Below are 24,321 nucleotides of genomic sequence, written 5' to 3' on the forward strand. Positions count from 1 at the left end.
ATTATAATTATTCATTTAAGCAATTTTTATATTATTTTTTTGTTATTGATTTATGTAACATTAATTATAATTTTAAAATGTGACTAAATCTTGTTATATTACAAATATAATTATTACAAAACATGTAATATACATAATAAACGAGATGCACCTTTTGGCTTCTAAGTTAGATGGTACATCCATTGCTGATTCTTTTGTTGTAAGAAGTGAGTAAAGTCGTTCAATTGGAAGATTGATATCCCCTTCTATGTTGATGTTAAATGCAAATAACTGATATTGTTGCTCAAGAAGAAGCATTCCCTAATGTCCAGATGCACCATGAATTGAATCTACCAAGCTACTAAAAAACATGATACAAAATAATATTTCGTGGGACGATGCCCTTTAAAAGTGTTGGAGACATGGGATCCATTATTAGTACCTGAATATATGATCCTCCATCTTTATATCACTAATCACTACCTCCAGCATATCCTGGAATAGAAGCTCAATTTGATCCCTACCTTCATGCTTATTCTCTCACTTTAATCAGTAAAAAGCTGGATAAGATTTAACAAGCTAAAGATTATAAACTGAAATGAAAATTTGATAAGGCTACTAAACATTACCAAACTAGAAAATAAGTTTAGATAAAAAAATTCAATCATTTAGAAGTTAGTTAGATCTACAAAAGAATACTACAAGTAATATTACTTAATGTAAAAACAACTACATAATACTTCTTTGAGAGACTTACTATTTTTCACGCACCAGTGCAGGAAGGGCCTTTGGCAGCGGTTGTTTTTAATATTCTGCACCGGTTCGGGAACCGAAGCATATTGGGGCGAGGCCAAAAAGTCATAGTTTTTGGCCTCGGTTAAGAACCGAAGCCATAGAGGGCGCTTCTGCCTCGGTTTTCCAAGCACCCGAGGCCATAGACCCTGCCTTTTGCCTCGGTTTTGGCTGCACCCGAGGCCATATGGGCTCTTTTTGGCCTCGATTTTTGTTGCACCCAAGGCCATATGGTGTTTTTTTTTTTTTTAAATTCGATACCCTTTTGGCCTCGGTTTTGGCTGCACCCGAGGCCAAAAGCACACTTTTTGCTTCGTTTGTGGTATGAACCGAGGCCTAATACTCTGTTTTTTTTTAAATGCAGTTTCTGTTTTGGTGTTATTCCCACATTTAAACCTGCAAATTTTGTTCAGCACAGACCAGAATAGACCAGAACAAAATATTTTAAAACACATCCACAATTCAAATTCATTTAAAAGACAATTACAAATCATTTACAATCAAGATACATGTTCTAATCAATAGTATTGTACATTTCAATTATATATTTGGCACATGCTATCCTACCAAACTTGATGGACTTTGCGGGAATTGCTGCAGGACTCTTGAATGTCTACAAAATAATAGATTAAGTTAAGTTAGTATATAAAAAGGAAATATTGCAAAGTATCAAATATATATTACCAATTCCCAATTTGTTGTAATACGAGCACGCACAGTGGTTGTCATCCATTGCATTATATAGTAACCGCACTCATATGAACCGGTTTGTCTATTACACTACATTATATTAACAACGTTACAATTAATTAATGAAGAAAATCAAGCAAACAATCATGAAGATATGGATAGAAATATCAAACCTGGAGAGAACACCATACAAGACCTTTTGCCTTAGCCGTTGATCTCCTTAACAACATGTTATGTGCAGCAATTGAACTATGATATAGGGAATAAGTTAGGATATTTTTATATAACATGTCATATTCATAAGATTGATATTGAGGTTCTTACCAATCTATCACTTGTCTAAGATGGTTGGGGGGAGGGCGATGCAAAGAGCAAAACCACACAGCAAGGTTCTCCCTTAGGGAAACCACAAGTAACTGCCAATGACGCCTGATAAGAAAATAAATTCATTGTTATGCATTAAAATGACTTATTATATTCATAAGTTAACAAAAATGACTTACCCAGCAAGATAAGGGACAAAATAAATTTCTTTTCCACGTTGAAAGCATTTGGTCACATATGCTTGAATGTCATCAAACTTGTTGCCTTCATGGGTGAGTTGGGGGTCTATAAACCCATATACATCATTCAGCCCCATAGTTTCAGTGACACCAGACAGATACCTAAACCAAAAATTGATTTGATATAAGTAAATACATAAATATATCAAATAACTATATATAATGACTAAAAGACTTACATCATCCATAATTGAATAATGGTAATATTGAGTTCTTCTTGTCCTCGTGCAAGCTCCAAGACATCTTGGGAATGCAAGTAAAGTGGGATGTCAAGATCTCTCCCAAAAATGTTAGCATCCCAAGGAACCTGCATCGGCTTATCAGCTATGATTTCTGCAAGTTGGAGCAATGCACCAAGAGGATCATCCAAAGAGAGAAGAATCTTCTTTGATTGAGGTTTTTCCTATATTGATGCAATTTCAGTTAAAATGCAATTTCAAAGAATATTGATTTTTTCTTCCAAGGGCTCGATGCAGATGACTTCTTGGACGTTTTACCAAATACATGATGTACTTTATTAACTTTTTCATGAATTTCAATGCCAGTTAATGGAGTTGGTGCTTTGTCATTCTCTTGATGTCCATTGAATGCTTTCTTTAACCTTCGATAAGGATGATTAGCTTGTAAAAACCTTCGATGGCGCAGATACACGGTCTTCCTTCCATTTTTCAATTGATGAGATGCAGTGTTTTCTTCACATATAGGATATGCTTTATGACCCTTGACACTGTACCCTGACAAATTACCATAAGCTGGAAAGTCATTAATGGTGCAAAATAACATTGCATGCATCATGAAAGTTTCAGAAGCAACAACATCAAATACTTCAACACCATCAACCCACAACACCTTCAAGCCTTCAACTAGAGGATTAAGATATACATCTATGTCATTTCCAGGCTGCTTTGGACCAGATATCATCATAGACAACATCATGTATTTTCTCTTCATGCAGAGTCCAGGAGATAAGTTGTAAATGAATAATATAACAGGCCAACAACTGTGATTTGTACTTAAATTACCAAATGGATTCATTCCATCGGTAGCTAAGCCAAAACGAATATTTCTACATTCTTCACCGAACTTGGGAAATTCCTGATCAATATTTTTCCATTGCATTGAATCAGCTGGATGACGAAGGAGTCCGTCACATCTTCTCTCAGTTGCATGCCATCTAAGGTTTTTAGCGTCTTTAGGATTTGCAAACAAACGCTTAAGTCTAGGCACGATTGAAAGGTACCAGACTACTTTCAAAGCAGATCCTTCCTTCTCTATTTGACCATTATCTTCACTGTTTCTTTTCTGCTTGTACCGTGATGACCCACACTTTGGACATTTTTTCAAATCTTCAAATTCTTTTCTGTATAATATGCAATCATTAGGACATGCGTGTATCCTTTTATACTCCATACCCATCGGACAAAGAATTTTCTTGGCATCATAGTTTCGAGTGGGTAGAGTATTTCCTTCGGGAAGAATTTCATTCAAGAGCACGAGCAATTCTGTGAAGCTTTTATCTGTCCAACCATTGGTCGCTTTCAAATTCATAAGTCTTAAAACCGCTGATAATCGCGTGAACTTAGTTGAACCAACATACAACGGAGTTTCCTCATCAACAGACATCGTCTCATACACATGCGCTTGTGCAAAAGCTTCTGAGCCAACATCCCGTATCATGTCCTCTATATTGTCTTCTTCTACTCGCTCTTCACATCGCTCTTCACATCGCTCTTCCCGTCGCTCTTCTCGTCGCTCTTTCATGGAGGAATTGGCAAGATATTCAGATCGAGAAATAGTTGGAATGTGTATTAATTCGCCGTGCCATGTCCATATTGTATAACTTTTAAGGAAACCATCACAAATAAGATGTTCCCTAACTTGAGTTGCATTCAATTTTCTTCCATTCAAACAGTTGACACACGGACATCTGAACTTCACTTCATCGTCACTTCTCCCCTCATAACGTTGCGCAAATTTTATAAATTCTTCTACTCCATTCTCATACTCAGCGCTAATACGTGGTAAATTAATCCAATCTCGATCCATACTGAAATTGCGTGAACAATTTCAGTAATCTTTGAATCAATGCTCACGTCGTAATCAAGGTGTGACCCTATCCCATTTAAGAAGATTCACTTTCCTTATTTTATTGGTACATATTACTTTTAAAATACATATCTTAAATTTCACGAAATTTTGCCAGCATTTCGCATTGGCCTTCAGGATACACGAAATGAAAGTGATTATAAACCACAATCAAATATGCACCCGAAGATCAATACAAAACACAATTGACAAATATTCATGAATTTTAAGATATGTATTTTAAATATATATGCACTAATAAATTACTAGAAAGTGATTAATCTTCTTAAACTGTCCAATTGGACAATTCAAGATTCAATACATTTAAATTATTAGTATTGTATCCCCTTATATCTAATTTTAAAAAAATGTAATTTTTTCAAAATGAAAACTCGGGGACAATACATAATTTACGTATTGAATCTCAAACGGGAAACTAAGGCTAACTCACATATAAGAAAAAACAAACAACATGTTTTAACAAATAATTAATAAAATATATAAAGCAAACAACAGATTGGCATAATAGGAAAATATTAGAATTAGGAACCTGGGAGCACGTAAAAAGAGCAGATGACACTGGAAGATGATGCAATTCAACGCGTTCGAAAGCTACAAGAGATAACAAAAAACACAAGAGAAAGTCATAAGTAACAAATAAAAGCAAAAACAACAATTTCCTTAACATCATATATTACCTATTTAATTATAGTGTTTTTACAATTCTCTTAAATTAAATTCAGACTTAATGCTCTACGTCTGAAGACACAATGCTCTTAAATTGAGACTCAATCCTTTCACAAAATTAATCAAAACACTCCAAACAATTTCTATCTCAATCCAAATTAACACTCACAATAACTAAAATTTAAAATTAACATACACAAAAACAGAAAATCAAACAAAAACGCGTTCGAAATTTACCTTAAAGAAAACCGCGGCGCGACAATTGCGGCAAAAGAACGAAAGTGTTCGCGTGGTGGTAGAGGGACGCCGGAACACTTGCAGAGAGACAGAGAGAGGGACGAGACAGCGGCAGTGGTCTCGCGTGGTGGTGGACGGACGCCAGACGAGAGGGCGCAAGAGCTCGCGTGGTGGTCTCGCGTGGTGGTGGCTGGAGGCGCGACGAGACTGCGGTGGCTGGTGGAGGCTCGCGTGGAGGCTCGCGTGGTGGTGGCTGGAGGCGCGACGAGACTACGGTGGCTGGTGGAGGCTCGCGTGGAGGCTCGCGTGGTGGTGGCAGGAGGCTCGCGTGGTGGCAGGAGGCTCGCGTGGTCGCCGGAATTTGCAGAGGAGAAATGGCAGCTGCGCGCGCGAGGAAGAAGGGGTTCTGTTTTTGAGCCCTAATCAAACGATATGGCCTCGGTTCCACGCAGAACCGAGGCATATAACCCCTCTTTGGCCTCGGTTTCCTAACACCCGAGGCCTATCACCCCTCTTTGGCACCGGCTTCTCCCTAACCGAAGCCTATAGGTCAATTTCTGGCAACCTTTTGGTTTCGGGCCTCCTTAACCGAGGCCTATAAGCCCTCTTTGGCACCGGTTTCTTAAGACCCGAGGCCTAAAGCGGCATTTGGCACCGGTTTTTGACTGAACCGAGGCCTATAAGTTCCCTTTAATTTCAAAATTGCCACCGCCTCCTTATAGGCTTCGGTTCCGCCATAACCGAGGCCTATAAGGCGAGGTAAAATCCCAAATCTGCACTAGTGACGATCCCCTTGAACCAACTACTTAACATAGAACTCCTTAATAGCAAAATACATATGATGGTCAGAAAATATGATTTTTAAATGGACAAAAAGGATAGCATATTTTTACATGATTTAAAAAAAAAAATCAACAAATAAACATTGCTAGCAAGTAGAAATGGTGGCCACTGTATAAGGTCCAACTCACGATCAACCCAATATGGCATAAACAAAAGCTTTATTTGCCTTAGTGGTAGAAATATAACCACCTCAGTTTAATATTGTTAGAAAAGCACGATACTCTAATAGAGAAAATAGATTAAGAAAACATTATCTCAAGACTAACACAATACCCGCACTTTTACTACAAGGAAAGAACCAACCCAGTCCATCGTAGATTTCAAGATATTCCAAGAATAATCACATTGTACTTTTACCTCCATTTATATTTTCTCACTTGAAGATCCCAAGTATTGTTTCACTAAAATCTTATGGGTTTGTAAACGTGTCAAAGAGGTGATCTATTAGCATTCCAAACTGCAAACAAATACATGGACTTTAAGCCATAAGGTTCAAATATAAACTGAGAATAAACTCAATAATCACTTAAATCATAATAGAGATTTTGTATAAACTCAATAATCCAAAAAAAAAATCATTAGAATCTTACTATAGCATCTTTCCAATGAATGAACACAATATCTCAGATACATCCCTTCCCTCCCCAAAACAAAGTAAAAACATACTCAATAAATGGACACAATAAGTCAAAGAACTTCCAATACCACACGAAATACCATAGAGTTTATGAATCAAAAGATTCTGAATCAACTAAATTTCATAGTGTAGCACAATACATACATATATCAAGAACTGTAATAAACTCATAAGACTCTGACGATTGAGCTACTAACAGAACTTTCTGGATAAAAAAAATTATTAAGTAAACAAAAATCAACTTAATTTGGCAAAGAAGTCCTAAAATTTCCAATTGAATCATTGTATCTAATTCTCTAAACTTATCCAGTTACTATCATTCTAATTCCTAAATATATGTTAATATATCATTTAAGTCACACTTTTAATTTATATTTTGAACTAATATGCAAATTTCACTTTCCCACATTTATTTACAATTTCTTGAGCTTCAGGGCTAACGTGACTAGACTATGCACTTCTAGAAACTAAAATGGTGATTGACTACAAACTGAGTGTCTCAATTCAACTAACTAAACATTAAACACTTAGATATATGCCATTCACATTTTTGAAAATTAAAAACCACAACTCAAAATTCCAATTAATGACAAAATCAACGAAACTGATAAAGTAGGGTGAGAGTTGGAAAGAAACATAGAAAGAAAGTAGGAAGATAGGGAGCGAGACCTTGGCCTCGCGGTAATTATTGATAAATTTGCATGTTCCTTCTTGGAGAATGACGCGAGCGATGACGCTTTTATGGCGACTGGTTCTTATGATTGTCTGCATGGTGAATCCACTAGGAACCCTCAAATTGATGAACTTCTTGAGGTCTTTGGTTTCTGGTTCGACGAATGCGGTGGCGAAGTCAACAAGGAAAGGGATTTTGGGGAGGGTTGTGGCAAAGAAGAGAATGTTAGAAATGGAAAAAGAGAAAGAGAGTGAAGAGAGGGGTGGTGTGTAGAACTAATGCTTAGTTTTTTATTTAGGAGTAAAGGTTTATTTCATGTAAAATCATACGAATCAGAATTTAAGTTGATTTATGTTTTTTATATATTTTTTATGATATTTATTTTCTACCTATATTTTGACAAATGATTTTCCATATAAAAATTGTTGGGAAATTTTCTTATATAACTATTAATATAAGTTAATAATTTATAATAATATTTATTTCAAATATAATTTAATATAATTTATAAAAACATTTATTTAAAAAATGTTATTATAATTTATCAAATTGATCTACAGTAATATTTTCAATAATTATAATAAAAAAAGTGTTACTAAAAGTAGAAAAAAAGTGTAATGATTTATGGTAATATTTAAAAAAATATTATAATATTTCTGATATTTAAATTAGTTTATTAATAAAAAAAAGTAAAAATAAGATTTTTTTTTCATGAAAATAAGTTTTTGATATATTTATTGCATTGGACTATTTAACAAAAACCAATATTATGTGTAAAAAGATTTAGGAATTTTTGTCTAAGGTTATTTGTTAATTTAAGGCCACACTTATGGTTTTGACCACACATTGAAGATAACATTTTAAAAAGTGAGATATAAGTAGTCAACATTTTATGAAGTGTGGTCTTTGATAATTTATATACTATATTTACAAAAAAGTTTGGTCTTTAGTAATTTTTATACTACATTTACAAAAAAGTGTGGTCTTTAGTAATAAACAACGTCTACAGAAAAGTGTGGTCTTTAGTAAATTTTAAACTATATGAATAAAATTGTTGTCTTTTATATATTTAAGCAACACTTTTTTATGTGTTGGCAAGTTCGTGTTGCTTAAGACAAAAAATGGTGTAGTGGCACCAAATGCTCCAAATACTTTCATAATAGAAATTATCGCTACTTTTCCCGCAACAAGCAAATTAACGTGGTTGATAATTTAATAACTTTTCATGGGATAGCTTTCTCGACACGTACGTTTGTGACTACCTTAGATGCTTTGATCTATTTGAAATGACCAATGTGGGTATCTTTTTACATGCCGCCAACTATCCACTTCAATCCTCTCATTAAACTTTTTCCATCAACCACTTGAAAAATAGTAAAAGTATTAGTAGATAAAGAAGGGAGTTGTAAATAAACAACATTATTTCTTTTCCTAGTAAAGAAAAAATGTAGAATGTAAAATATAGGATATGGAAAATATTGTAAAATATATAAGGTTGTTGTAAATTATCTAGTGTAATGTTCTAATATATAGACATATAAGTAATAATGTTCTAATAATAAACAACAATAATATCAAACATTTGAACCACCAAAACCAGTTAAACTATAAAAAATCAGGATTTCACAACAACCAAAGACACTACACTGTTTGGTGCTCATTAGTACAAACCACTGCTCAATGCTTTGTGACTAAATAAGACTAGTGCTCAACGATACAAAACCACCATTCTGTCATAAAATAAGACTGGTGCTAATGACGTTGACTTCACATAGATTCATCAGAATGACGATCCAATTAGTGGAAAACCTCCGTGAAGCTCCAAATCATCGATGTATCAGTGAAGATCAATGAATCTCGCAATGGAAGACTTAGAAACTCTCTCTCATTCCAACGGAGGAACCTCTCAGAATCTCACTAGTTTGTAAACCCTAAGGAGACAAATACCTCTCTAGAAGATGAGCTAGATGAAAAATGAAGGATAATAACCACTCTCATATATTCATCAAGCTAACGATTACAATTCATCAATCTTCCTTTTATAAAAGAAAAGGAAACCATGAAACCCTAATGGAAAGGGTGTACAAACAAAGGAAAAGAAACGTGAACAAAGCCCTAGCTAATCAAAGGGTGGAACCCCTAACAAAGATGAAGAGAACGCATGTGGCAAAGGAATCCTAACGTTTGAGCGACCCTCTTTAGGAGACAAACCCTAAAGCCCTTCAACAAGAGGCGTTTCAGCAAAGAGAGACTTTGGGTGTGCGTGGGCCTTTGGTGAATTCTTAATCAACAATGTGGAGGAGAGAACTTGGGTTGATTTGCAATCTTTATAACTTTTACAATTTGTATGTGGTTGAAGCATGAGCTATGAATTATTGTTGATTGTGATTGTCTGATATAAAACAAAATATAAAGATTGCAAATTTAGCTTCCCTCACATGTGAAAGCACCTCAAACAACTCTAGATTCTTAAAACACCACTAGCTCCCTAAGATGCTCTATCTACACATAGAAACATCACAAGAAAGATCAATACATACTATTATGATCATTGATCAACAAAGATTCATATTGATCATTCAAATAGCTCATGTAAGTAAGAAAAGCCCACATGCACGACAAAAATAGATTGGTCATATGAAAATGGCGAAAATAATGACTTACTCTATCAAAGAAACTGATATGTCCAAATTGAGGAACTCGCCACAAAGATCACTCCTATGGTCTCAAAACTTCAATCTAACGAACGAAGGGTGAAAAATCCTAAAAAGAAGTCAGAGAACTCTAAAAAAGTAATTTCTAAAGAGATTGTGTGTTTAAAATAATAAAACTCATTTATAAAACTTCATATTTATATAAATCCTTTTAATATTAATAAGTAAGTCTTACTATTCATAAACCACTATCCATTCTAAAATATCATTTTCCAAATTCTCACACAATTAATACCAAAATAGGTGGCAGATCCACATAAGGGGACAAGAATATGATAACTCTATTGTCTAATGTATGTGATGTAAAGTTTGAACTGATTCACAAATAAAAAAATAAATGAACCAATATAATGCTTTTATTTCTCAACAAACCAAATTTAAATAAGAGAAAAAATATTTATATATAATAACTACACAATATGTGTGAGATATTCTAAAAAATAAAGTGTCGATTGTAAATTCATTTTTTAAAAATAAATTATGGTTTCTTCATTATCTTCATTTTTTCCTTCATATCAGTCCATTATGACGGATTACATAATGTTTCACTTTCCATTCACTTTTTAAATTTTAATATTTTTTTATAAAATCACGACTTTTTCAAGTCATTATTTCTTCCATATATGTTTGTGTTTAATTCGCTCAATGAAAAAAAAATTATATGTTCTAAAATTTTTCAATATTTTATTAACATTCATTACTAACACAAATTGTAGTTAAAGTTAGTTATATAAATGATAATATTATAAAGTTACTATTTTACACTACAAAAATTCTGAATTATAAAAGGGGTTTATTAGGAGAGGTTATAATAACCTCAGGTAATCCATACACTAGTGGAGGTTTTTTAAACTCTTGCTGCGTGTCAGAGATTTTTTAAAATGAACCGCGTGCAAATTTCATTTTTCACTTTTTCACTGTTCCTCTTTTCTCACTTATAGAACATTGTCTTTTCTTGCTCTCTTGCTGGTAACCTAACACAGTCTTCATTCTCGGCTTGATCTCTCCTTCATTGGCATCTCTCATTCTCAGGTAAAAAAAGTTCGTTTGCCCTCTCTCAATCTCATTAAAAAAGCTTTTGTTTGCTTCGAATTTCTCATTCTCTCAATCGCTCAATCTGAGCTTCCAATTTTGTTTGCTTTCATTTCTCTTTTCGAATCTTCATCAATCGATCGCAAATCTGGTAATGGCTTTCAATTTTTTTTCACTTTCATGTTAATTTTTCACTTTCCCTCTTTGATCGAAATCTGTTTTGCATTGTGCGATTGTAGGTTTCAATGGTTCTGGTTTGTTTGCAGCAGGTTCTGTGTCTTTGATATTTCATTCTCTCTCTCTGATTTTTTTTATAGATTAGGTTACTTTTTCTTTACTTCAAAATCGAAGGCGGAACTTCTCGGGTACGTTCCTTTTCCATGTTTCATGCTCAGTCTCGCGCTTCAGTGGTGATTTTTTTTTCAATACTCAAATGTTTTACACTCAGTTTCTGTGTGGAATAACATTCCTCTCACGCTTTTTCTTTGCTTACTATTGAAAAATTGAATGATCTGCGACTGTGTTTTGCTTTCATGGAAAATTTGAGATTCTCATTCTTTGAGAATATTAGCTTAGCATTATAGCCAGTATGAAAACTCTCAAAATCATGTTGATTATTTTTGTTATTGACAAGTTATTTTTTAGAGTTTTTATTTTTATTTTTTATAAGCACTATTTTTTTTACAGAATAAGAATTGGATGATTTGGTATTCCTTAATTATTATTATTATATTTGATTTTGGCAGGCTAAGGTAAGTTTGAGTAAGCAGTAATTCCTTTCAATTGAAAATTTTTCGAAATTCAGAGTTTGAGTTATTTTTCTTGACTAGACTAATACTGACGACGACGACGATGATGATATCAGGAAGAGGAATGATAATGGAAAAATTGATACAAATCCATGGAAATGTAAGGCCTGTTTCTCAGTAACTTTGATTTCTCCACCTGATATGCAAGTTTTAGTGCATTTGAGTTAGATGGATCGAAAAGATTTGTGTTCTTGTTATGAAACTAAATTAGAAATGGCTATTGCGGGTGTGCATACTGTCACTACGCTCGAATCTACTTTCCTGAGGGAATCCCTTTCTCGGTCATCTGGGAGGGAAGGAGATGGAGGGAGGGGAGGCACCCGGTCATCTTCGGTCTTGCAAATGTGGAGAGAGATTGAGGATGAGCAGGTAGTAAGACCAGTTCAAGGAAGAAGGATGAGCAGCAGGTTCTGGTTTGTTTGCAGTCTGCGTCATTTGCATAAATAAATAGTTTACCAGAGTTCACTAGACTCCAATGCTGGAACCGAAAAGGAGATTACATGTTAAGAACAAAAGTCGCAGAAACACTGTTAAGCCTAGAAATGGGAAGATATTGCCTCCGGACAAACCTTGGCATCCAGTTGCCAATACATGATAAAGCACAAAGAAGTAGAATAACAGAAACCAACAGAATAGGCACAAAAGCAAGAGGATTTATCTTGAACTGGAACAACTCCAAGTCACGAAGCCCAAATCTATTGGAGAATGCCTTTCCAACTTCCAACATGGCAACCCCAAGCCCAAACGAGTGCCTTCCGGAGCCAACACTTACCTGATTATCATTAAACACGTCCCGAGTATGGTGCAACGATGGGCTTCTTTCCTTTGGATCATGTCACTTTGCAATATTTGAGACTGACAGACAAAAGTGACGAGACTGTAAGTAAACATCCATCTTAACATTGATAACTACTTTGACTCATTATGTATAATCTCATTTGTTTGAGGCCGAATTTGCGTAGCTTCTGCTTAAACATGCTTTTTTGCTTACCTCAAATCTCCTTCTAGCAAATAAAAATTCTTAAGAGAATAACCACAAGATCTTTTTGTTGTCATTCATCATATTTTGATCCTCTACTAATAGAATATTAAGTGGTCAATTTGTTATAGATTTTCTATTAAGACAATGCTTCTCTTCTTTTGGCTCATCAGGTGCAAGCCTATAGAAGTTTTGAGTTCTATGTCTGCTATTATTTTTGGGGAAACTTCAAGACCAGGTCAAACGAATGCCTTCAAAGTGATGTCTATAAGGAATTTTACTAGATTATAGTTATTATTCCATTTTGGATCCACTGTATCCAAGTATAAACTTCATACACTTAAAAAGCATCTTTTATTTTTTAGTTAATATACAATTTGATTTGTAAAGTGGCATTTATATTACTCTAGAACACTACTAAAATTTTTATGTGTGATGTGTGACATTTGGTCCCAATACTCTCTGACTTGTAGCATGAATTTTATAAATAATTCAGGAAAGTCTATGATTTCCAAACATAAACTAGAAATGAAGCAATTGATGCCATCTAGAAGAAACCTTTACAAGTGAAAAAAGTAGAGCAAAAAATATTTTTCTAATTGAATGGATATTATTTCTGTAACTAAGCATAATATTAAGGTTTAAAGTGTGATCTCATAATTCGTATCGTAATTGCAATTTGCAATTTGGAAGGTTAATATAATATATAAACATATTAATTTAATTGAAAATGTTGCAGCTAGGTTTTATTAAGGAAGTCAAAGTGTGATGTGTAACGCACTCATTAATGTCTTCATATATAGTAGCGAAAAGACGTGATATTTTTATATCTCCGATTTTCTTCTATGGAATATAACTTTGTATATAATAATTGGAATTTTAATCTTAAGAATACTAAAGTTATCACACCATTAAATGTTATAGAAATGCTAAATTATATTTGTATTCTACAATTAGGAAGAGAAGAGAAAATTAGAGAGGGAGCTAGCAAGGATAAAAGTTTCAGCAAACAGAATCGCAAATTTTATGGCTGGAAGGATGAAAATGATAAAATTAAGGGAATTTGAAAAATAAGTAAAAACATCACCAAATAATGAATTACATTACAAGGGTAAAAAACTAAAAAGGAAATTTCAATATCGTTATACAGGATTCTAGAACGGTCAGTAAATATCAGGGATTTCAGAACCATCGGTAAATACCAGGGTTTTCAGACCTGGTAAATACCAGGGGTTCCAGAACCGCCGGTAAGTGTTGCTTTACCAGGGGTTAGTCAAAACCGCTGGTAATATGTTAACGACGCTGGTTTTTCTAGGAAAAAAGCAAACTGCAGGTAACGCCTTTAGCAGGGTTAAAAGTCCCGGAAATGTCAAAAATAACCCCTGTTAAAAATAATTTTTCTTGTAATGTTATATGTTCTAAACTATTATTATTTTTTGATTAAAAAACACTATTATTATTATTATTATTATTATTATTATTATTATATGTAGGATAAAAACATAATTAATTTATTTATTAAGAGTTCACGTTAGTGAAGAAAAGTTAAAAGGTGGTGGCTATTAACATTTAGTGTGTGATGTATTCTTGAAAACATAGAATAGCAAATTTGTACATTTGCTAGAAATATAGTATTATTCTATTTTTCCTTTGTAATGTTGGACAATGAAATCTAGTTTAACAAAAATATCAAACTATAAAAGAAAGGAAACATGGTTAGTTGAAGGACGGTCCAGAAATATATTAATATTTTCAATGACATAATGAATGAAAAGGATGTGAATAATTTTATTTGCATAAAATAAAATAAAATAAAATAAAACTATTTTAGTTCTGAAAAAAATAAAAGATCAGATAAAACTAATAAATGATGATAATAATAATTTACATAAATAAGCTTTTATTTTATAATAAATTCAAATGAGTATTAGGTTTGAAAGAATTCAAATCCAACGTGAATGGCTCCATAGAAAGAAATTTAATCAAGTGAAATGTGTTTGTAATGGTTTTGTAATGGGTTAGAGTTGTACCAATCAATGACACCAACGGAAAGTGGAGAAATAAATGTAATTTTCACGCAATAGTATGGTGTTGACTTAAAATGATGGATTAGGTGCATTACTTGTTTCACAATTTTATATTGGACTTTTTCCATGATACTTCTTTTTACTATTTGTAATGATTTTTTATATTTAAATAAAATGATACTTTATAAAAATACATTTAATTCATAAAAATAGAAATGTACAGTATTTTATTTCACAATAAATGGTGTACTTACTAGTATTTAATATATTTATAATACAATTTAAATATGTTATACATTAGTTACTACCAAAAAATAATGATAATTATTTAAAAATAAAATAAAATAAATAAAATATATTTTATTTTATTTAAAATGTATTATTTATTTACAATAACAAGCAAGTCTTAATATAATTATATAAGTCTTAATTATATTATATTATGTAAGGCCCACTTATATTTTAGTTCTAATGTTTAAGGGCTGCCCAAGTCAGTTGGGCCTAGAGCTGGGCCAAAGGGAACCAAGGACCCTAAACTGCCCTAATCCAACTCATTCTTCTCACTTTCAGAAATCAGTCTCCCTCATTCCCTCCTAAAGCAACTGCAACTCTCTGTTAGGGTTTGGACATCATCTTCAAGCTTGTTCAACTTCGTTTTCCCTCCACGTAAGCTGTCCCTCATCCTGCACTTGCCTATTTCTAGCACTATTGTCTTGGTTCCAGCTAAGGTTCCTCTTAGTAACTTCGTTTCCTACTGTTCCTATAATTTTTCTAGCTTCTTAGTTTGTTCCTAGAGTTGTTGTACACCACTGTTTGGTGTCGAAGCCTCGTACTAGCTCTTTCCAGGTAAGGGAAGCTATGACTCTTACTATTTTCGAGTTTCATTATACATTATTGGTCTTTCAACTCTATTTTGTGCCTGTGATGATTAAATGATGTTTGGAATGAGATGAATATGTGTTGTGCGATTGTTCTGGACGAATCTGTACGTTGGCATGCGTGAACAATGGAGTAAATCTAATAATCTCGCCCAAGCGAGTGGTGCTCGCCTAAGCGAGAGTATCAGGAAACCCTCCCTGGTGTTGCGCGAGCTATCGCTCAGGTGACGAGCTCTAGTCTTGAGCGAGAAGTCATCTCGCTCAGGCGAGGAGGTCTCGCCTAAGCGAGAGAACGCGATAGTGCCGCTATTCCCTTTTCGAGTTCTCGCCTAGGCGAAAGTGTACCCAGGTTCTGTTCCTTCTTTGTCCTTGTATGTTTGCAACATGTTTGGGTGAATTAATATGTTAAAAGCATGAAATGAGTGATGTGCATGTATGGAATGGTTCATGGGCTGGATATGATGAGTTTGGTATGGAATATGAATGAAGGTTGGTTGTAAATGTTGGCATGAGATTGGTATGCATGACAAGTACATACTTGGTTGGTGAAACATGATTTGTATGTGGTTAGGACGTAATTCCACGATAGTTTCGTGGTTGTGCCTTATTGGTTAGGGCGTAATTCCATGAATCTCTAGGTGAGATCTCATGGTGGTGCCTCAGTTGGTCAGGATGTAATTCCATGACCCCTGTTAGTGGGATTTCATGGTGGTGCCTCATTTATATAATTTAGTAAGGATTCAAGTTAAGGATTACATCCTGATACTCTAATGAGTTAGTTAGTCTCACATAGAGTGTACTGACTCAAGTGGTGAGAGTAGCAGGAGCCTGAAACACTTTAAGGGCTAACCTTGTGTGTGGGGGATGTAACACTAGAACAATTAGCTCGGTAGAGCAGTAAAGACCACCACAAGTGCAAGCATTCGCTAAATCTGACTAATTATATGTATCCGAATGAGTCGTGTCTTGTGTATTGTTTGTAAGTCATAACATGATTGGTTGACATATGTACCTTGGACTACGAAATTGTATGTAACTGTATGATAAATCATTTTATGCTCTAACTTACCCTTTTGCCTGTTTGATTGTTATGTGTGTGGTTTTCTCTTTTTGCGATGATCATCAATTTATTGATGTGAGCAGATGCGAGAACTCCTCGTGGCCAACAGGGAAATGGTGACTCCGTTGCGTAGCCTGTTTGGGCTGGATTCCGTCTAACTAGGCTTTCTCTTAGGGCTATGGCCCATGTATTGACTTGTCTTTTAATCTTAACTAGTTTTTTGACCCGTGCAATTTTTTTATTATTGATTATAAATTATAAATGTGTAACAAAATGTTTTAAGAATTGAATGAAATATAAATATATAAAATGTTAAACTTATATAATGATATTATTGACATGATAATAAACATAAGTCGTGAAATACACCATTTTGAACAACAACATTATAGAAATATGCTTAATCTAATCACAACAACAACCATTAACAAACACTTCAATATTTGGTTCGATAAAATCATTGTTTGCTTGAAAGACAATAATATCACCTTCTTTTAACTCATTTTCAGAACAAAATAACCTCTAACCTTGACCTATCTTTGTTGAACTTCTATTCTTATTCAATATTAGGATTTTGCAATTGACTATAATTTTAGGCCCTATAAGAAACACATCTTGTACATTCTCGTCCCGAATGAAGTTGGTGAACTTTGATGGCAAGTCCTGTATGATTCAAATGTTATTGTCAGTGCATTAATTATTTTCATTTTATTATATGTAAATTGATATTAAATAATACTTGAAATGATAAAAAGAATTCATAAGGCATACACCAAGTGACTTGCTTTGCTTTGATACTTTGTGAATTTGACTGAAAATATAGATCTTGTTTCTTGATGACTGATACGGCACATAAATGTTGACAAACTCCTTGGTGTACAACCGCCTTGAAACACGATTACGTAAAATAAAGAATTTCCCAAATACTGAAACTGCATGTGAGAGTCACTTTTGATGTCATAAAAATCTCTCACATTACTCCAACCTTCTATGATTTTTGGGTTATTTGAATCCATGTTATAGGTAATTGTCGTGCTCTTACCATTTACATCTACCAAGTGCCACTGTGGACCTAATTCGTGTTCATAAGCAACAGCAAAATGTCGATCGACAAATCCAAATGGCTACAAATTAATAAACACAGTAAAAACATGAACAAATTTATCTCTGCAACGAAATGAAAACATAAACACAAACACACACACACACACACACACACACACATATATATATATATATATATATGTGGGAAAAATCTGAACATCTTAATGTGGTTGATACAGTACGAATCAGGATGATACAATTGACAGTAGAAAACACATACAACAACAAATATCAATGCTTTCCAAACATGTATTTCTGCGGTTAAATTTACAGCATACCTGAGAGCATATGTAGATTGTGTTGAAGTTCCAAAGAATTGTTCTGTTGTTTGCTCCATCTGTACTGGTTTGCTCTATCTCCATTCCTCTAACTACAGAACAAAGTCAAGGTTGAAATATATGGGAAAGTGAAAATTGTGGATGGAATGGTAAAGGTGAAGTTGGGAATGGAAGAGCAAAGATTATCACGTGGAAAAGGAATCTTACCTGAAAGTGGCAGCACAAATTCAGTTTCACGTGCAAACAATGGCTGTAATTGTAAAGTAACTTAAATATATGTTGTATGTGTTTTTTACAGACACTTTAATATATAAAGAAACTGAAAAATAAAGCATTTACAAATAACTATAACATATTAAATTTTATATTCGTTATACATAAAAGACTTATAACAGTAAAGCCACATGTACTGCAGTAACGAATAAGAAGATGTAGGTAGATATTTTTTCTTCACAATACACTAAAGCCACAAACAAAAATTAAAATAACAACAATTGAGAATCTTTATAAGAGTTATAATATATGTACTACAGCAACCATGGTGTTCAAAATATCAATCCATGAGTGGACAACAAATAATGCAATTCAAACATGTATCAATGACCATGTACTTTTCAATATGGCTGCAGCTATCAAAAAAATCCTGAAAGTGTATACTATACACTATGGCATATTATAATCTGCAACAAAAGAAAGGAATTACAATTAAAGATACAATAATTGACAAATTATAATAATGTTGTTAAGTAAGTTGTATACCTCTTATCAAAGATTTTCAAATATTTCTTTGTAAACCACATTGGTAGTTGTATTGCTTACTTTTCCATCTTCATCTAGAATTAAAATTTTGAGTCCTTTCTTTGTTGTGACTCTAGAAATTGCTACATACAATTGTCCATGAGTAAAAACTGGGCGAGGAAGATAAAGTCCAACTTTAGAAAGAGTTTGTCCTTGACTTTTGTTTATTGTCATTGCAAAGCATAAGGATATTGGAAATTGCCTCCTTTGAAATTTAAACGGGATGCTGGAATCAGAAGGTGTCAAGTTCATTCTTGGAATGAAAATTTTGTCACCAACATTTTGGCCTGTTATGACAGTAGCAGAGATAACATTCTTTCCCAAATCATTAACTTGCAACCTGGTACCATTACAAAGACCATTTGCTTGATCAATGTTTCTTAAAAGCATAATTGGTACGCCAACTTTCAATTTAATCATATGATTTGGAATTCCTGAACATTTGATATCATTTAGAAACTCTTGAGTAAACCACTCACCTTGAATTTCTTGATCATCATCAAATTGGCAAGGAGTGTCTAAACTTAAATAAATTTGTTCTTCACCAGGAATCAAAGATAAAATGAAGTCATTTACTTGTTCAACACTATCAATTGTAGGGAAAAGTATAGCGTTGTCATCAAAGAAGCCATGAGTCATGATATTTTCAATTAGACCACCATAAACAAATTTCACTAAAGAAAGTAAAGGTGTTTCACTTTCTTGAATTAGAAGATTTGTTGGTATTGAAATGTTGGCTTCACCACTTTCATTCAAATTCATATTTACATCTTCAATTTTAAGAATCCAATCAGCAAATTCTCTTATATCTATTGCACTTTCATTTGAAACAACACTTTTTAGCCTCATGTTTTGTGATAGCTTAAGAACTGTGCAATATTGTCACAAATTAGAGTAGTTAATTGATGAGTTCACAATATCATACCTTGATCCCTTCCTTACTACTAGCAAGATTTGTCTAAAATCACCGCCCAAGACAATAACCTTTCCACCAAATGGTTTGTCAGCATTATCTTCATTTCTAGCTCTCATAATGTCTCTCAATGTTCTATCAAAATCTTGGAAACATAACTTATTCATCATAGAAGCTTCATCCCATATGATAAGTTTTATTTCCATCAATAGTTTAGCACGAAGACTTCCTTGATTGATGTTGCACGTTGATTCATCATTGATTGCTAGTGGTATGCAAAAAGTAGAATGAGCAGTTTTACCTCCAGGAAGCAATAAAGATGCAATGCCGTTTGAAGCTACATTAAGCACAATCATTACCTTTGCTCTAATAGCAGTTGACAAAAGTTTCCACAAATATGTTTTTCCAGTCCCACCATAACCATATAAGAAAAAGAAATTTCCTACATCTGAATTCACTGCTGTCATAATTTTGTTATAAACATGTAGTTGCTCATTAATGATTGACTGCAATAGAGAGTGATGTAGCTTCTCCATTTCTTCTTTATCATAATTCAATTCATCAATAATGAACCTGTTATTAAATTTGAATGAATTAGAAAGATCAGGTTGAGGAAGGGAACTATAATCTGTTAAAGATCGCCCATTGGAATTTAGAAGTTCTTCTACTTCTAGGAAACACATATTGTGTAAATCTTGTTCTTCCATTTGAAAACCTACAAAAAAAAATGTCATGAATAAAAAAATATGTAATAAAGAATGGAGATTATTTATATTTAGTACCTGGTATGTTCAAGTGTTTCCTTTTTTGATATAGGATACCATCTGCCAATAAATTCCAAGTTGCATCCCAAACAACTTTTGGCTTTGACATTGTATTCATGATTAACAAAGAAACAAATAACCTTCTAAGTTGATTTCCATATGCAAGATGGCTAGCCTCTTTAATAGCATCAATGAATTCTTTGTCATCTGCCAATAATCCCAATTCCTGGCAAGCCTCTTGGTATGTAGAGAATGTTTTACCATTAATTGTCTTTATACTATCATGATTAATACAACCTTTTTGTTTTGTCAGTAAGATTCTCATGTAATAGCATTCACCCGATCCTAGAGGAACATATGCCAGTCTTCCAATACTGTAACCCTACTTTCTTGGTTTCCATTGCCTTTGGCTTCAAACCAAACTAGAAACATGGTATTGATGCTGTCATTCCTCTCCAATACATCATCAATTTTATCATCATCTTTAAACAAAACTGTTTGTTGATCTTGTAGGTGAAAAGTTAAATGTAACATCCCTAAGGAATATTACTGATATAAAATAATTAAAATTCAAATTTCATTAAATTCCACATTGATTATGAACTATTTCCCAAAAATACGGAAATTTTAAAACTTTAATAATTAAAATCTGTAAATCCAAGAATCCATGATTCATAGAAACTAGAATAAAAGTCAACGGCTCCAGCCGGATTTACATAATATTCTCAAAAACAAAACAGTAAAAGTATACATATGTATCTACAAAATATCCCATGATAGCCCCCGCTCCGAGTCTACGCATCTCCTGGCCCACCTGTCACATCATCTGCTCCCGGATAACAAGTTATCCGATCATCGCCACACACACACAGATAGGGTGAGCTATGCTTCCCCACCCAAAACAATATAAGTACAAAACTCATAATTTCCAAAACACCCAACCATGACCTCATAGTCCTTCATGAGTCATATGCATGAACTAAGTCTTGGGACTTCCTTGTGCTCCCACGAAACTGACCCATTCGTGGTTCAACCCTATGAGCCTATCCCGCTCATAGTCCTGCCCTACAGACTCCTCGCCTGTAGTATAAACATCCAAGCCTCACACTTGGACCCTGGCACGCACGCAATCACCATACTATGGACTCCTCGCCCGATAGTAGCCGACGGGAACTTCACAGTTCCTTGTCCATCGTGCGCCCGACACATGCAATCACCATACTAAGGACTCCTCGCCCAATAGTAGCCGACGGGAACTCAACCAGTTCCATGCCCATCATGTGTCCAACCACCGAGCACATCCCAAACCTCTAATGGCTTAGTCCATCAAGCCCACACACCACAACACATGCATATAAAATCTAATAATGGTATAACAATCAAACACACTCACAAACACATAGAAACTTAGTGAATCGCATAAACTCGCTTAGGCTAGGGACCTCTCGCCCAAGCTAGACCCTCAATCTCGCTTAGGCTAGTCCACCTCGCTTGGGCGAGTTTAACTCAGCAACCAAAACACGCCATCTCGCTTAGGCGAGATCCTCTCGCCTGGGCGAGTCACACGTTCACCCAAACACCCATTCCCACCTCGCCTGGGCTAAAATACACGCGAAGCACCAAACATGACCAAGACATCTCGCTTAGGCGAGGCCATCTCGCCTGAGCGAGACTTTAGTTCGCTCGAAACCCATAAAAACCTTGCCTGGACGAGAAATCACGCTCAACATGAGCACACCTCCTTGCTATCTCGCTTAGGCGAGCCATTCTCGCCTAAGCCAGAGTGTCACTCGCTCAACAATAACATAGCTCGCCTAGACGAGCTACAAGACCTTTAAATCAGAAAAGTAGCTCTGCAATTCTCGCTTAGGTGAGATGGACTCGCTTGGGCGAGACTTGCAGGGTTTTGCCTCTGTACACACACACAAATACTCAAAACATACCCAAACCAATCCCAAATTGCAACCAAACATGTTCAAACAACTTGTATCATCAACCAAACCCTATATATGCAGTGCAACACATTTGAATCCTCTTAACCCGCATATTGGCCATGACCCAAAAATAACAACACCAAAACCCTCATTCTAATCATATAATGCATCACATGGTGATGCACACAACCTCACACCAATCAACCTCTCAATCACTGCACATAATACACGAATTTCATGCCAAACAGAGATCAATTGTGAAATCCATGACACAGAACCATATACATATTACGAAATTCACACGCACAAAGAAAAGCTCCCCTAACCTGGATTGATTGCTCAACAATTGTGAAGGCAGAATCCCCTTGACTCAAAATCCTTTCTTGCTTCAACCCTTGCGCCTCAAAACTCAGTTCTCCCTTTCAAACTCGTTCTTCTCTCTCAAGCAAATTCCAGCAATGCCAAAACCCTTCCCTTTACCTAATTTTTGGCTTTTATATGTGCCTTTAAGATAGGTATTATAAATAAAACGAGTTTTGGGCCTTTAATTTCCTCTTATATATTACTTATTTGATAAATTCCCAGCCCCCTTGGCTGCCCATTCTGCTAGGCTTTTCTTTACCCCTTCACATTCATATCACCAATATTAGTTAGCAAAAACAAAACTTATTATTTGCCCACCAAGGTTTGAACCCATGACCTTCCACTCATAAGGCCATATCACAACCACCATACCAAATCACATTTGGTGATACTCATAAATCAACAATAGTTTACAATACTAATCACATACTCTTTCATATCCTTAAAAATCAATAACAAAACAAACACACATAATTGACATACATAGGACTCAAACCCAAGTCCTTTCACACAAACCAAGTACTCTCAACCACATGAGCTAGTACTTTTCCACGTCACATTAAACAACAATTAATGCCATAAAGCCAACTTCTACCCGCATTTATTAATTAATTAATTTTCCTGGGTCTTACATTAAACGCGGAACAACAGGCTATCTATGATGGATATCAAATCCATAAATTCTCCAAACTGCTTCACATGGAGATAAATATCTACAATCATAATATCTTTTAATCTCATCAACAATACACATTTCTGTAGAATCATTCTCTTTGTCTGTAATTTTCATTGTGGCTCTATCAGGACCTTTGTTGACATATTTGAACAAATACTTGATTGAGAGTGATTTGTTACAATATTTTGTATTAACATGAGCTTGATATCGCATTAAGAGAAAAGGACTATAAGGCACAACATTTCCATTACCTAATTTATGTCCATTTTTCAACACAAATAAACCATCATCTCTATGCCTATATATAGGATATCGATCCTCATCAATTGTAGTTTTATGTCTAAAGTTTTTAGGAAAAAATTTAGAACACCGACCTTCTTTCATGCATGGTGAGTTGAATCTAGCAGCTCCGCACGGACCATGTATCATATATGTTTTAACAACCTTTTAAAGTTTTGGATATAGATCTGGATGAGGAAGTTCAGCAGAGATTACTTCATATATGTGCTTTGCATTTTCTAACTTGTTTGAGTCACTCAACCATAACAATATATGAGCATATGGCAGACCTCTCTTTTGAAATTCAATTGTATACATACCTATAATTTGAAGATAATTATTATACAAAACAATTGGCGGTAAAAAATCAAAATGATGGAAATGTAGTTTGTGTACCTTCATTGACTTTGCCAAAGAAATTATTCTTCTTGAAATCTGTCATCATTTGGTCTAATTTCATTTTAAAAACTCTACAAACAATGTCTGGCCTATCTGAAGCAGTTAAACCTCTTGATTTTACAAAATCA

At 34.4% G+C, this 24,321-nt stretch overlaps 1 long non-coding RNA gene across 5 annotated transcripts; it reads left to right on the forward strand.

The window, feature by feature from the left end:
- The first annotated feature begins 10,781 nt into the window (after window positions 1-10,781).
- Window positions 10,782-13,163, forward strand: LOC114173891. Of its 5 annotated transcripts, none has more exons than XR_003602627.1 (4): window positions 10,782-10,932; window positions 11,172-11,841; window positions 11,953-12,620; window positions 12,894-13,163. It is a non-coding gene; the product is annotated as an uncharacterized LOC114173891 (long non-coding RNA). The 5 variants fall into 5 exon arrangements; XR_003602628.1 differs by having other exon boundaries at window positions 11,172-11,684; window positions 11,763-12,620; XR_003602629.1 differs by having other exon boundaries at window positions 10,783-10,932; window positions 11,172-11,297; window positions 11,679-12,620.
- The last annotated feature ends 11,158 nt before the right edge of the window (window positions 13,164-24,321 follow it).

This window comes from Vigna unguiculata, chromosome 2 (genome assembly GCF_004118075.2).
Source record: "Vigna unguiculata cultivar IT97K-499-35 chromosome 2, ASM411807v1, whole genome shotgun sequence".
In the NCBI taxonomy this organism is placed as follows: Eukaryota; Viridiplantae; Streptophyta; class Magnoliopsida; order Fabales; family Fabaceae; genus Vigna; species Vigna unguiculata.